Source organism: Bombina bombina, chromosome 1 (assembly GCF_027579735.1).
Source record: "Bombina bombina isolate aBomBom1 chromosome 1, aBomBom1.pri, whole genome shotgun sequence".
Classification (NCBI taxonomy): domain Eukaryota; kingdom Metazoa; phylum Chordata; class Amphibia; order Anura; family Bombinatoridae; genus Bombina; species Bombina bombina.
The window spans coordinates 265,118,970-265,132,056 of record NC_069499.1 but is presented as its reverse complement, the minus strand read 5'-3'; the positions used below and the strand labels follow the sequence as shown (position 1 = coordinate 265,132,056).

Genomic DNA, 13,087 nt, shown 5'->3' with positions numbered 1-13,087 from the left:
GAACAAACAGAAGGAGAAGCAACACCTTTAGAAGCAAGAGCAGCATTAGACTGGTCAGAATGCATTAAAACATTAATACATGTATTGCATACGTTTGAAATAGGTAAAACCTCAGCCTGTTTACAATACAAAACGCTTAATACTGGTAGGTAAATGTTTAGATAACCCAGATTGTAAGGCAGATTTAGGGACAGAATCAGAAGGCACCATAACTGCAAAAAAAACAAACATACACTAAAAAGGTAATATCCCCAAAAAGAGCTCTTAAAAAAAAAAGAGAAAAACTTTCTCCCTCTGAAAGTAGCTCTTAAAACCTTTAGAGTAAAAAAATGTTAAAGCAAATGTGGTGGTAAGATGCAGGATACCCGACATCTAGAAAGCGTACTAAATAAGAGAGGGAGCATGCGCCAATCTTACGTCATAAAATGGAAAAAGCACACCAAAGCGTATGTTCGTATCTACGCCGACATGCGTTAAAAAATGTATGCGCACAAAATATCTGAAGTCGAGCGAGCATTAAGAAATACAAAAAATAGTTTGAAAGGGGAAATACCAGAAAATATATAACTGTCGCAAGGCTATATAAATATATAACAAATATATATTAAAATAAACAAAGAACTTATAGAGCGCCAAATAATAAAAAATATAGTACTTACCAATAGACATCCTACTACTGGAGGAAACTAGCAGAAAGCCAAAACAACTGCTGAAACATAACAGCAGATAATCTGGAATAGGAGTATATCAACAAATCAACATGCATAGGGAAAGGACAAATCACTGCAACATCTGTGGAATCCTTGTGAATAATTCCCAAAAGACCAAAAATTTGCCACTACCCATAATCCAAACAACTGCACTCTGAGGGGAAATGGGTCTCAACTCAATCTGAGAAGCCCTCCCACTGAAGAATCAAATGCACATCTTCATTCTTCATCTTTCTCCAGCTGGGGCAAAAATAAGACTAGTTTCCAGTAAGGTAGGAGGGGTTTTATAGAGCCCTTGAGGGTTGGGAATCTTTGCCTCCCCCTAGTGGCCAGGAAGAGTAATTCCCAGGAGTAATGTATTGTGGACTCTAACCACCTGTATGAAATGAATAATAAAACTATATTGCTTTAAAAGGCAAAATTTAACATTGCACAAGAGGTTTTCAATTGCCCAAAAAAAGTGCATGCCAATCACCCCAAATGAGCAACAGAGGAGACACCAAACAAAACAAACACCATTTGCTTCATAAATTTGTGGCTACAGGCTCGCTTATAGCCTCAAAACTGCAAATGTAGCTTCATAAATTTACCCTTAAATTCTGTTGGTTTACAGAACACTAAAGATCTTTCTCTTGTTTGATGTTATTCATATGTTAGAAGAACAAAGGCTCTCATTATATAATTTAGATTTTATATACATCTGGTGCTCTCATATACAGATGGGTCAGTGAAGAATATCACACAATTATCTAGTCATATACAGGTACAGTATATGCAAAACTGCAGAAAGATAATAGTAAAACAGAACTGTATGGGCTGCACATCTCCCTCCTCCTGCATCCGTTTGGTTTTGATGAAAGAGAGAATAAATCTCAATAATAAAACCTAGATGTGGCCCTCAGTTGAACAGGTTATATTACAGCTGAATGTAGAGGGGAAATCATTTCATGCTTCAGTGTCTTCTGATAATTTCTACACATCAAATTTTTAGGGCAAGAGGAAGAGTATGTAAGAAACTATCGGCTAGATTTAGAGTTCTGCGGCCAAAGGGGTGCGTTAGCTACGGGTGCTTTTTCCCCCCCCGCACCTTTTAAATAACACTGGTATTTAGAGTTCACAGAATGGTTGCGTTAGGCTCCAAAAAAGGGAGTGTAGAGCATATTTACCGCCACTGCAACTCTAAATACCAGCGTTGCTTACGGACACGGCCAGCTTCAAAAACGTGCTTGTGCACGATTCCCCCATAGAAAACAATGGGGCCATTTGAGTTGAAAAAAAATCTAACACCTGCAAAAAAGCAGCGTTCAGCTCCTAACGCAGCCCCATTGTTTTCTATGGGGAAACACTTCCTACGTCTGCACCTAACACTCTAACATGTACCCCAAGTCTAAACACCCCTAACCTTACACTTATTAACCCCTAATCTGCCGCCCCCCGCTATCGCTGACACCTGCATATTTTTTTTAACCCCTAATCTGCCGCTCCGTACACCGCCGCAACCTACATTATACCTATGTACCCCTAATCTGCTGCCCCTAACACCGCCGACCCCTATATTATATGTATTAACCCCTAATCTGCCACCCCTGCATATTATTATTAACCCCTAATCTGCCGCTTCGTACACCGCCGCAACCTACATTATATCTATGTACCCCTAATCTGCTGCCCCCAACACCGCCGACCCCTATATTATATTTATTAACCCCTAATCTGCCCCCCACAACGTCGCCGCCAGCTACCTACAATAATTAACCCCTAATCTGCCGACCGGATCTCGCCGATACTCTAGAACATGGATTAACCCCTAAAGCTAAGTCTAACCCTAACACTAACACCCCCCTAAATTAAATATAATTTAAATCTAACAAAATAAATTAACTCTTATTATATAAATTATTCCTATTTAAAGCTAAATACTTACCTGTAAAATAAACCCTAATATAGCTACAATATAAATAATAATTATATTGTAGCTATTTTAGGATTAATATTTATTTTACAGGCAACTTTGTAATTATTTTAACCAGGTACAATAGCTATTAAATAGTTAATAACTATTTAATAGCTAAAATAGTTAAAATAATTACAAATTACCTGTAAAATAAATCCTAACCTAAGTTACAATTAAACCTAACGCTACACTATCAATAAATAAATTCAATAAACTACCTACAATTAAACCTAACACTACACTATCAATAAATTAATTAAATACAATACCTACAAATAACTACAATTAAATAAACTAACTAAAGTACAAAAAATAAAAAAGAACTAAGTTACAAAAAAAATATTTACAAACATTAGAAAAATATTGCAACAATTTTAAACTAATTACACCTACTCTAAGCCCCCTAATAAAATAACAAAGACCCCCAAAATAAAAAAATGCCCTACCCTATTCTAAATTAAAAAAGTTCAAAGCTCTTTTACCTTACCAGCCCTGAAAAGGGCCATTTGCGGGGCATGCCCCAAATAATTCAGCTCTTTTGCCTGTAAAAAAAAAACATACAATACCCCCCCCAACATTACAACCCACCACCCACATACCCCTAATCTAACCCAAACCCCCCTTAAATAAACCTAACACTAAGCCCCTGAAGATCTTCCTACCATATCTTCACCATGCCAGGTTCACCGATCCGTCCTCCGGACGGATGGAATCAGCCAATCAGATTCAAGTTCAATCCGATTGGCTGATTGGATCAGCCAATCAGATTGAGCTTGCATTCTATTGGCTGATCGGAACAGGACGGATCGGTGAACCTGGCATGGTGAAGATAAGGTAGGAAGATCTTCAGGGGCTTAGTGTTAGGTTTATTTAAGGGGAGTTTGGGTTAGATTAGGGGTATGTGGGTGGTGGGTTGTAATGTTGGGGGGGGTATTGTATGTTTTTTTTTTACAGGCAAAAGAGCTGAATTATTCGGGGCATGCCCCGCAAATGGCCCTTTTCAGGGCTGGTAAGGTAAAAGAGCTTTGAACTTTTTTAATTTAGAATAGGGTAGGGCATTTTTTTATTTTGGGGGTCTTTGTTATTTTATTAGGGGGCTTAGAGTAGGTGTAATTAGTTTAAAATTGTTGTAATATTTTTCTAATGTTTGTAAATATTTTTTTATTTTTTGTAACTTAGTTCTTTTTTATTTTTTGTACTTTAGTTAGTTTATTTAATTGTAGTTATTTGTAGGTATTGTATTTAATTAATTTATTGATAGTGTAGTGTTAGGTTTAATTGTAGGTAATTGTAGGTAGTTTATTTAATTTATTTATTGATAGTGTAGTGTTAGGTTTAATTGTAACTTAGGTTAGGATTTATTTTACAGGTAATTTTGTAATTATTTTAACTATTTTAGCTATTAAATAGTTATTAACTATTTAATAGCTATTGTACCTGGTTAAAATAATTACAAAGTTGCCTGTAAAATAAATATTAATCCTAAAATAGCTACAATATAATTATTATTTATATTGTAGCTATATTAGGGTTTATTTTACAGGTAAGTATTTAGCTTTAAATAGGAATAATTTATATAATAAGAGTTAATTTATTTTGTTAGATTTAAATTATATTTAACTTAGGGGGGTGTTAGTGTTAGACTTAGCTTTAGGGGTTAATCCATTTATTAGAGTAGCGGCGAGATCCGGTCGCCAGATTAGGGGTTAATTATTGTAGGTAGCTGGCGGTGACGTTGTGGGGGGCAGATTAGGGGTTAATAAATATAATATAGGGGTCGGCGGTGTTAGGGGCAGCAGATTAGGGGTACATAGATATAATGTAGGTTGCGGCGGTGTACGGAGCGGCATATTAGGGGTTAATAATAATATGCAGGGTCAGCGATAGCAGGGGTGGCAGATTAGGGGTTAATACATATAATATAGGGGTCGGCGGTGTTAGGGGCAGAAGATTAGGGGTATATAGGTATAATGTAGGTTGCGGCGGTGTACGGAGCGGCAGATTAGGGGTTAAAAAAATATGCAGGTGTCAGCGATAGCGGGGACGGCAGATTAGGGGTTAATAAATATTATGTAGGGGTCGGCGGTATTAGGGGCAGCAGATTAGAGGTACATAGGGATAATGTAAGTGGCGGTGGTGTACGGAGCGTCAGATTAGGGGTTAAAAAATTTTAATAGAGTGGCGGCGATGTGGGGGGACCTCGGTTTAGGGGTACATAGGTAGTTTATGGGTGTTAGTGTACTTTAGAGCACAGTAGTTAACCGGCGTTAGCCCAGAAAGCTGTTAACTACTGACTTTTTTCTGCGGCTGGAGTTTTGTCGTTAGATTTCTAACGCTCACTTCAGCCAAGACTCTAAATACCGGCGTTAGAAAGATCCCATTGAAAAGATAGGATACGCAAATGGCGTAGGGGGATCTGCGGTATGGAAAAGTCGCGGCTGCAAAGTGAGCGTTAGACCCTTTCCTGACTGACTCCAAATACCAGCGGGCGGTAAAAACCAGCGTTAGGAGCCTCTAACGCTGGTTTTGACGGCTACCGCCAAACTCTAAATCTAGGCCTATGAGTATATGAGTCTTTGAGAGTGTGGGCATGTGTGTGATAGAGTATATGTTGGAATGTTGTTTGTGAGCACAGTAAAAGCATAACATAGTAAAATCATTGCAATTAAGGTATTTTTTTTGTATGATAATGTATTTTACTTCTGAAAATTGTGTTCCCTTCCTCCACTCTTCCTGTTGCTGCAACCCAAGTTGGAGTAGCTGCACTCCCTTATTAACAAGCTCTAGGTTCTGGCAATTTATTGTTTATATAACTGTGGTCTATAATGTCTGCTGTTATTTCAAGATGAACAACTGTAAAAAACAGAAACAAAGGCGCCACATGTGTAGATCAATGGATACCAAGATGTAAATCTGGACAAGACACAGGATACTCACAAACGTGAAGGCACTCTCTTGTGCCTGTTAGAGGCAGGCTGGTATTCTAAACAGCAAACCAGCTGGCTGTGTAAACGAATCCCCGTTGTGATGTCCTGGAAAGATGGATGTCCTGCAAGGCAGTCCTTGCCTGCCCTGCAGAGAATGCTGTGCTGTCTTGAACTAAAAGGAAGCATGTTAGGACGTTGCTAGGATCTTCCTCTGGATGTCAGCACTTGGGGAATACAGAATACATGAACTTGGACAGTACTGAAAGTTTGGTTTTATAATCAAGGCTGGCATGCTGTTGTTTCCTTTATTAGGCCTAGATTTGGAGTTCGGCGGTAAAAGGGCTGCTAACGCTCCGCGGGCTTTTTTCTGGCCGCACCATAAATTTAACTCTGGTATCGAGAGTTTAATCAAATGCTGCGTTAGGCTCCAAAAAAGGAGCGTAGAGCATTTTTACCGCAAATGCAACTCTCGATACCAGAGTTGCTTACGGACGCGGCCGGCCTCAAAAACGTGCTCGTGCACGATTCCCCCATAGGAAACAATGGGGCTGTTTGAGCTGAAAAAAAACCTAACACCTGCAAAAAAGCAGCGTTCAGCTCCTAACGCAGCCCCATTGTTTCCTATGGGGAAACACTTCCTACGTCTGCACCTAACACTCTAACATGTACCCCGAGTCTAAACACCCCTAACCTTACACTTATTAACCCCTAATCTGCCGCCCCCGCTATCGCTGACCCCTGCATATTTTTTTAAACCCCTAATCTGCCGCTCCGTAAACCGCCGCCACCTACGTTATCCCTATGTACCCCTAATCTGCTACCCCTAACACCGCCGACCCCTATATTATATTTATTAACCCCTAACCTGCCCCCCACAACGTCGCCGACACCTGCCTACACTTATTAACCCCTAATCTGCCGAGCGGACCTGAGCGCTACTATAATAAATGTATTAACCCCTAATCCGCCTCACTAACCCTATCATAAATAGTATTAACCCCTAATCTGCCCTCCCTAACATCGCCGACACCTAACTTCAATTATTAACCCCTAATCTGCCGACCGGAGCTCACAGCTATTCTAATAAATGTATTAACCCCTAAAGCTAAGTCTAACCCTAACACTAACACCCCCCTAAGTTAAATATAATTTAAATCTAACGAAATAAATTAACTCTTATTAAATAAATTATTCCTATTTAAAGCTAAATACTTACCTGTAAAATAAATCCTAATATAGCTACAATATAAATTATAATTATATTATAGCTATTTTAGGATTAATATTTATTTTACAGGCAACTTTGTAATTATTTTAACCAGGTACAATAGCTATTAAATAGTTAAGAACTATTTAATAGTTACCTAGTTAAAATAATAACAAATTTACCTGTAAAATAAATCCTAACCTAAGTTATAATTAAACCTAACACTACCCTATCAATAAAATAATTAAATAAACTACCTACAATTACCTACAATTAACCTAACACTACACTATCAATAAATTAATTAAACACAATTCCTACAAATAAATACAATTAAATAAACTATCTAAAGTACAAAAAATAAAAAAGAACTAAGTTACAGAAAATAAAAAAATATTTACAAACATAAGAAAAATATTACAACAATTTTAAACTAATTACACCTACTCTAAGCCCCCTAATAAAATAACAAAGCCCCCCAAAATAAAAAATTCCCTACCCTATTCTAAATTAAAAAAGTTACAAGCTCTTTTACCTTACCAGCCCTGAACAGGGCCCTTTGCGGGGCATGCCCCAAGAATTTCAGCTCTTTTGCCTGTAAAAAAAAACATACAATACCCCCCCCCCCCAACATTACAACCCACCACCCACAAACCCCTAATCTAACCCAAACCCCCTTAAAGAAACCTAACACTAAGCCCCTGAAGATCTTCCTACCTTGTCTTCACCATACCAGGTTCACCGATCCGTCCTGGCTCCAACATCTTCATCCAACCCAAGCGGGGGTTGGCGATCCATAATCCGGTCCAGAAGAGGCTCCAAAGTCTTCCTCCTATCCGGCAAGAAGAGGACATCCGGACCGGCAAACATCTTCTCCAAGCGGCATCTTCGATCTTCTTCCATCCGGAGCGAAGCGGCAGGATCCTGAAGACATCCAGCGCGGAACATCCATCCGGACCGACGACTAAACGACGAATGACTGTTCCTTTAAGGGACGTCATCCAAGATGGCGTCCCTCGAATTCCGATTGGCTGATAGGATTCTATCAGCCAATCGGAATTAAGGTAGGAATTTTCTGATTGGCTGATGGAATCAGCCAATCAGAATCTAGTTCAATCCGATCCAATCAGCCAATCAGATTGAGCTCGCATTCTATTGGCTGATCGGAACAGCCAATAGAATGCAAGCTCAATCTGATTGGCTGATAGAATCCTATCAGCCAATCGGAATTCGAGGGACGCCATCTTGGATGACGTCCCTTAAAGGAACAGTCATTCGTCGTTCAGTCGTCGGTCCGGATGGATGTTCCGCGCTGGATGTCTTCAGGATCCTGCCGCTTCGCTCCGGATGGAAGAAGATCGAAGATGCCGCTTGGAGAAGATGTTTGCCGGTCCGGATGTCCTCTTCTTGCCGGATAGGAGGAAGACTTTGGAGCCTCTTCTGGACCGGATTATGGATCGCCAACCCCCGCTTGGGTTGGATGAAGATGTTGGAGCCAGGACGGATCGGTGAACCTGGTATGGTGAAGACAAGGTAGGAAGATCTTCAGGGGCTTAGTGTTAGGTTTCTTTAAGGGGGTTTGGGTTAGATTAGGGGTATGTGGGTGGTGGGTTGTAATGTTGGGGGGGGGGGTATGGTATGTTTTTTTTTACAGGCAAAAGAGCTGAAATTCTTGGGGCATGCCCCGCAAAGGGCCCTGTTCAGGGCTGGTAAGGTAAAAGAGCTTGTAACTTTTTTAATTTAGAATAGGGTAGGGAATTTTTTATTTTGGGGGGCTTTGTTATTTTATTAGGGGGCTTAGAGTAGGTGTAATTAGTTTAAAATTGTTGTAATATTTTTCTTATGTTTGTAAATATTTTTTTATTTTCTGTAACTTAGTTCTTTTTTATTTTTTGTACTTTAGATAGTTTATTTAATTGTATTTATTTGTAGGAATTGTGTTTAATTAATTTATTGATAGTGTAGTGTTAGGTTAATTGTAGGTAATTGTAGGTAGTTTATTTAATTATTTTATTGATAGGGTAGTGTTAGTTTTAATTATAACTTAGGTTAGGATTTATTTTACAGGTAAATTTGTTATTATTTTAACTAGGTAACTATTAAATAGTTCTTAACTATTTAATAGCTATTGTACCTGGTTAAAATAATTACAAAGTTGCCTGTAAAATAAATATTAATCCTAAAATAGCTATAATATAATTATAATTTATATTGTAGCTATATTAGGATTTATTTTACAGGTAAGTATTTAGCTTTAAATAGGAATAATTTATTTAATAAGAGTTAATTTATTTCGTTAGATTTAAATTATATTTAACTTAGGGGGGTGTTAGTGTTAGGGTTAGACTTAGCTTTAGGGGTTAATACATTTATTAGAATAGCGGTGAGCTCCGGTCGGCAGATTAGGGGTTAATAATTGAAGTTAGGTGTCGGCGATGTTAGGGAGGGCAGATTAGGGGTTAATACTATTTATGATAGGGTTAGTGAGGCGGGTTAGGGGTTAATAACTTTATTATAGTAGCGGTGCGGTCCGCTCGGCAGATTAGGGGTTAATAAGTGTAGGCAGGTGTCGGCGACGTTGAGGGGGGCAGATTAGGGGTTAATAAATATAATATAGGGGTCGGCGATGTTAGGGGTAGCAGATTAGGGGTACATAGGGATAACGTAGGTGGCGGCGATTTGCGGTCGGAAGATTAGGGGTTAATTATTTTAAGTAGCTTGCGGCGACGTTGTGGGGGGCAAGTTAGGGGTTAAGAAATATAATATAGGGGTCGGCGGGGTTAGGGGCAGCAGATTAGGGGTACATAAGTATAACGTAGGTGGCGGTCGGCAGATTAGGGGTTAAAAATTTAAATAGAGTGGCGGCGATGTGGGGGGACCTCGGTTTAGGGGTACATAGGTAGTTTATGGGTGTTAGTGTACTTTAGGGTACAGTAGTTAAGAGCTTTATAAACCGGCGTTAGCCAGAAAGCTCTTAACTCCTGCTATTTTCAGGCGGCTGGAATTTTGTCGTTAGAGCTCTAACGCTCACTTCAGAAACGACTCTAAATACCAGCGTTAGAAAGATCCCATTGAAAAGATAGGCTACGCAAATGGCGTAGGGGGATCTGCGGTATGGAAAAGTCGCGGCTGAAAAGTGAGCGTTAGACCCTTTAATCACTGACTCCAAATACCAGCGGGCGGCCAAAACCAGCGTTAGGAGCCTCTAACGCTGGTTTTGACGGCTACCGCCGAACTCCAAATCTAGGCCTTAATGTGGCTAATAATGCAATTCTACGAGGCAATTTACAAAGTGGAAAGGCTCTAGAGGAGTATGGTATAACTACATATAATCATCCACTAAATCTGACTAAAGAACAGTTGTCTGGCGGATCATTGACACTATCCAGGCAAGGACTGCCTTGCAGGACATCCATCTTTCCAGGACATCACGACGGGGATTCGTTTACACAGCCAGCTGGTTTGCTGTTTAGAATACCAGCCTGCCTCTAACAGGCACAAGAGAGTGCCTTCACGTTTGTGAGTATCCTGTGTCTTGTCCAGATTTACATCTTGGTATCCATTGATCTACACATGTGGCGCCTTTGTTTCTGTTTTTTACAGTTGTCCATATAAGAAAATTACATCACTTGTGAAGTGAAGACTGAGAGCTGCCTTCTTCATTTTTCCCTTGTTTAGACGGACTTTATTTGGGACTTTTTATTTGCACCATTTATTGGACTTCTTCCAGTATAACGTGTGTATTTTTACATATATACATTTGTATTTTTATTTTTATTGTCTGATCTACATATCATATTAATTTTCCAACCTAGTTTATATATGATTTTAACAATTTATATATGATTTTAACACTAGGACCACCCATACCACTTGCATAGTAAGCGCCTCCTATAGGTTATCTGTGACACCCAGTCACAGAGTTTCCAGTTTGTAGTATTTCAAGATGAAGATGCATTGGAAGAGAAACTAGGAGCATTTGGATCATAACGTAAAGTATTTTAGTAAAGAAGGCAACTAAGAACCTGAAACCCTTAGTACTTATAGGTTTAAATAAGAATAATTATTCTGAGAATTCCTAAGAAGCATCCTTTAAGAATCATCAAAATATTTTCTACAAAACTTTTAGCAGAAACCTAAATTTGTATTCAGATTTTTCTCCCCACACCATATAGCCTAAATAGGCCAAAACTGATAATAAGCTTAAAGAGTTATAGGAATCCAACATATAAGAAATGGTCTTGCCAGACTGGAAGCCTCGGTAACCAAGCAGGGGCAGATCAACCAATAATTACCAACAGATAATTCTCTGCAAGGGAATCTCTAAAACATAAAAAACAAGAACACCCCCCCCCCCCAAAAAAAATATTCACCTTTAACCCAAGGCTACTGCATGGAGAAATGCGTGGCTGTACTGGTGAACCAGCAATGGTTCTTTAAAGTGCCATAAAACAGGTTGAGATCTGTGCATATCCTAAAAGGGCTTATTAAGTACAAATAGTTTGGATAAAAAAAAAAATTATTGGGAAGTATTTTAAAATAATTTTCAAAAATAAGCAAAAAAACTTAAATTGCCATGTTGTCTGGACACTGTGCATCAGTGTTTAGGCATTGTATTTCAACTGAGTTCACAGCTTCTAGACATGCTCCAAAAGATAAACCCTATTCATTTGTGCATTTTATCAAAACAACAATGGATATAGCTACAGCCATAAAAGGAATTGTGTGGGGGGAGTTAGAGCTGTACAATTCAGAAACTTAAAAGAAAGGGTTAATGGCAAGGCACTGCAGTATAAATTTGCAGGTAAAGTAATTAATGTGCATATTATATTTTGTCTCTATCTCAACTTGTTTTATGTCTCTTTAACTTCCATTGCTTTGTTCAAATATAAGAATTAGCAAGGAGGACATTTAATAAGCACCATCGCACATAGTATTTACAAAGCTCTGTTTTGGAGGCTTATATATATATATATGTTATTTTATTATATCAATGCTAAAGCCTTATGAATAGTTCCTATTGCTAAGGGTATATCTGACCCCATATATTGATATGTTATAAAGACCTTATAAGTTACTTTATTTTTCAGAAGTTATTTTATTATATCAATGCTACAGCCTTTTTAACAGGAGATCACGGATGGCAGAGAGTTGCTTTAGAAATGCTTTAGTTTATTTTATATTTTTTCTAACAATGTTGTCTGCTTTAAATATAGAAGACTAAAAGATATGGAAACAGAACAAAGTGGATAGTATCCGGTTCAGATTGATTAAAAAAACAAAACTACATTTATTACAATGATGCATATAGTGAAAAAGTTTTACAGAGAAATATGTTTACACCTGTGCCAATGTTTTATTTAATTCTGACCAGGTCATAAAAACGTTATAAAATTTGCTATATGTTATAGGTGTAAAACATTCATCATAAAGATGCTGACACTCATACCTGTCCTACAAAGTTGTAGAGACACATTACTTCCCTTATCTGACAAGTCACATATCTAGCTCTTTGATATGAAGGCAGCCCATATCAAATTAGCCTGGGTCTTGATTGTCTTTATTACCACTCGGAAAAGCCATCATGAGGAATGCAATGGGGTCCCTCACTTGTCATCATTTGTCAAGGAGGAAGAGAGTGTGCGAATAAACAGCTGACAGGTAATTTCGGGCTCTGCAATTACCCCAATTAGTTCTGTCATAAACAATTCGATAGCTGCGCACCAATACAAACAGATAAACACAAGCGCATCTCCCCTGTTAATGATGGGTAATGGGGAAATCAGCTGTATCATGAGGCCCTTTCTATCTAGGCTGGGCTGAGTGCTATCCTCAGCTGTGCTCTGGAAATCAGGACCTGTTCAGTACAAATTGTGCTATCCACTTCCATTAGCTCATCACCGCCACTGAATGTGAAAGGCTGTGACAAAATTCATTTAGGTAGACGGCCAGAACGAGAGATACGATTGCCTAAAGCAGGTGTTATCTCTAAGATAAAACAAAGCTTTCTGCTATTTGCCAACTTGAAGCTGTGGGTGTATTGTTTTTTTTTCTGCTGAAAGGCTAGTCACAAAGGAACAAAAATCTTCATTTCTGAAGTATTTTTTTGGGTGACTTACTAAAACAAACTATACTTACATATTTAATTTTATATGCTGCTGTTCAAGTAGATTTTCTTTTCTTTTTGGCTTTCCACGTAATTTATAATCATTTTATCAGGAAAGAATAAAACCATTCATTTGATAACATACAATATTACAGTGCCCTCAACAAGAGCAGAGTATTAGAA

At 38.4% G+C, this 13,087-nt stretch overlaps 1 protein-coding gene across 6 annotated transcripts in view; it reads right to left on the bottom strand.

The window, feature by feature from the left end:
• The window catches only part of CDIN1 (CDAN1 interacting nuclease 1), a 644,910-nt gene that overhangs the window by 206,172 nt on the left and 425,651 nt on the right, over positions 1–13,087 (bottom strand). The gene's annotated exons all lie outside the window — the stretch shown is intronic.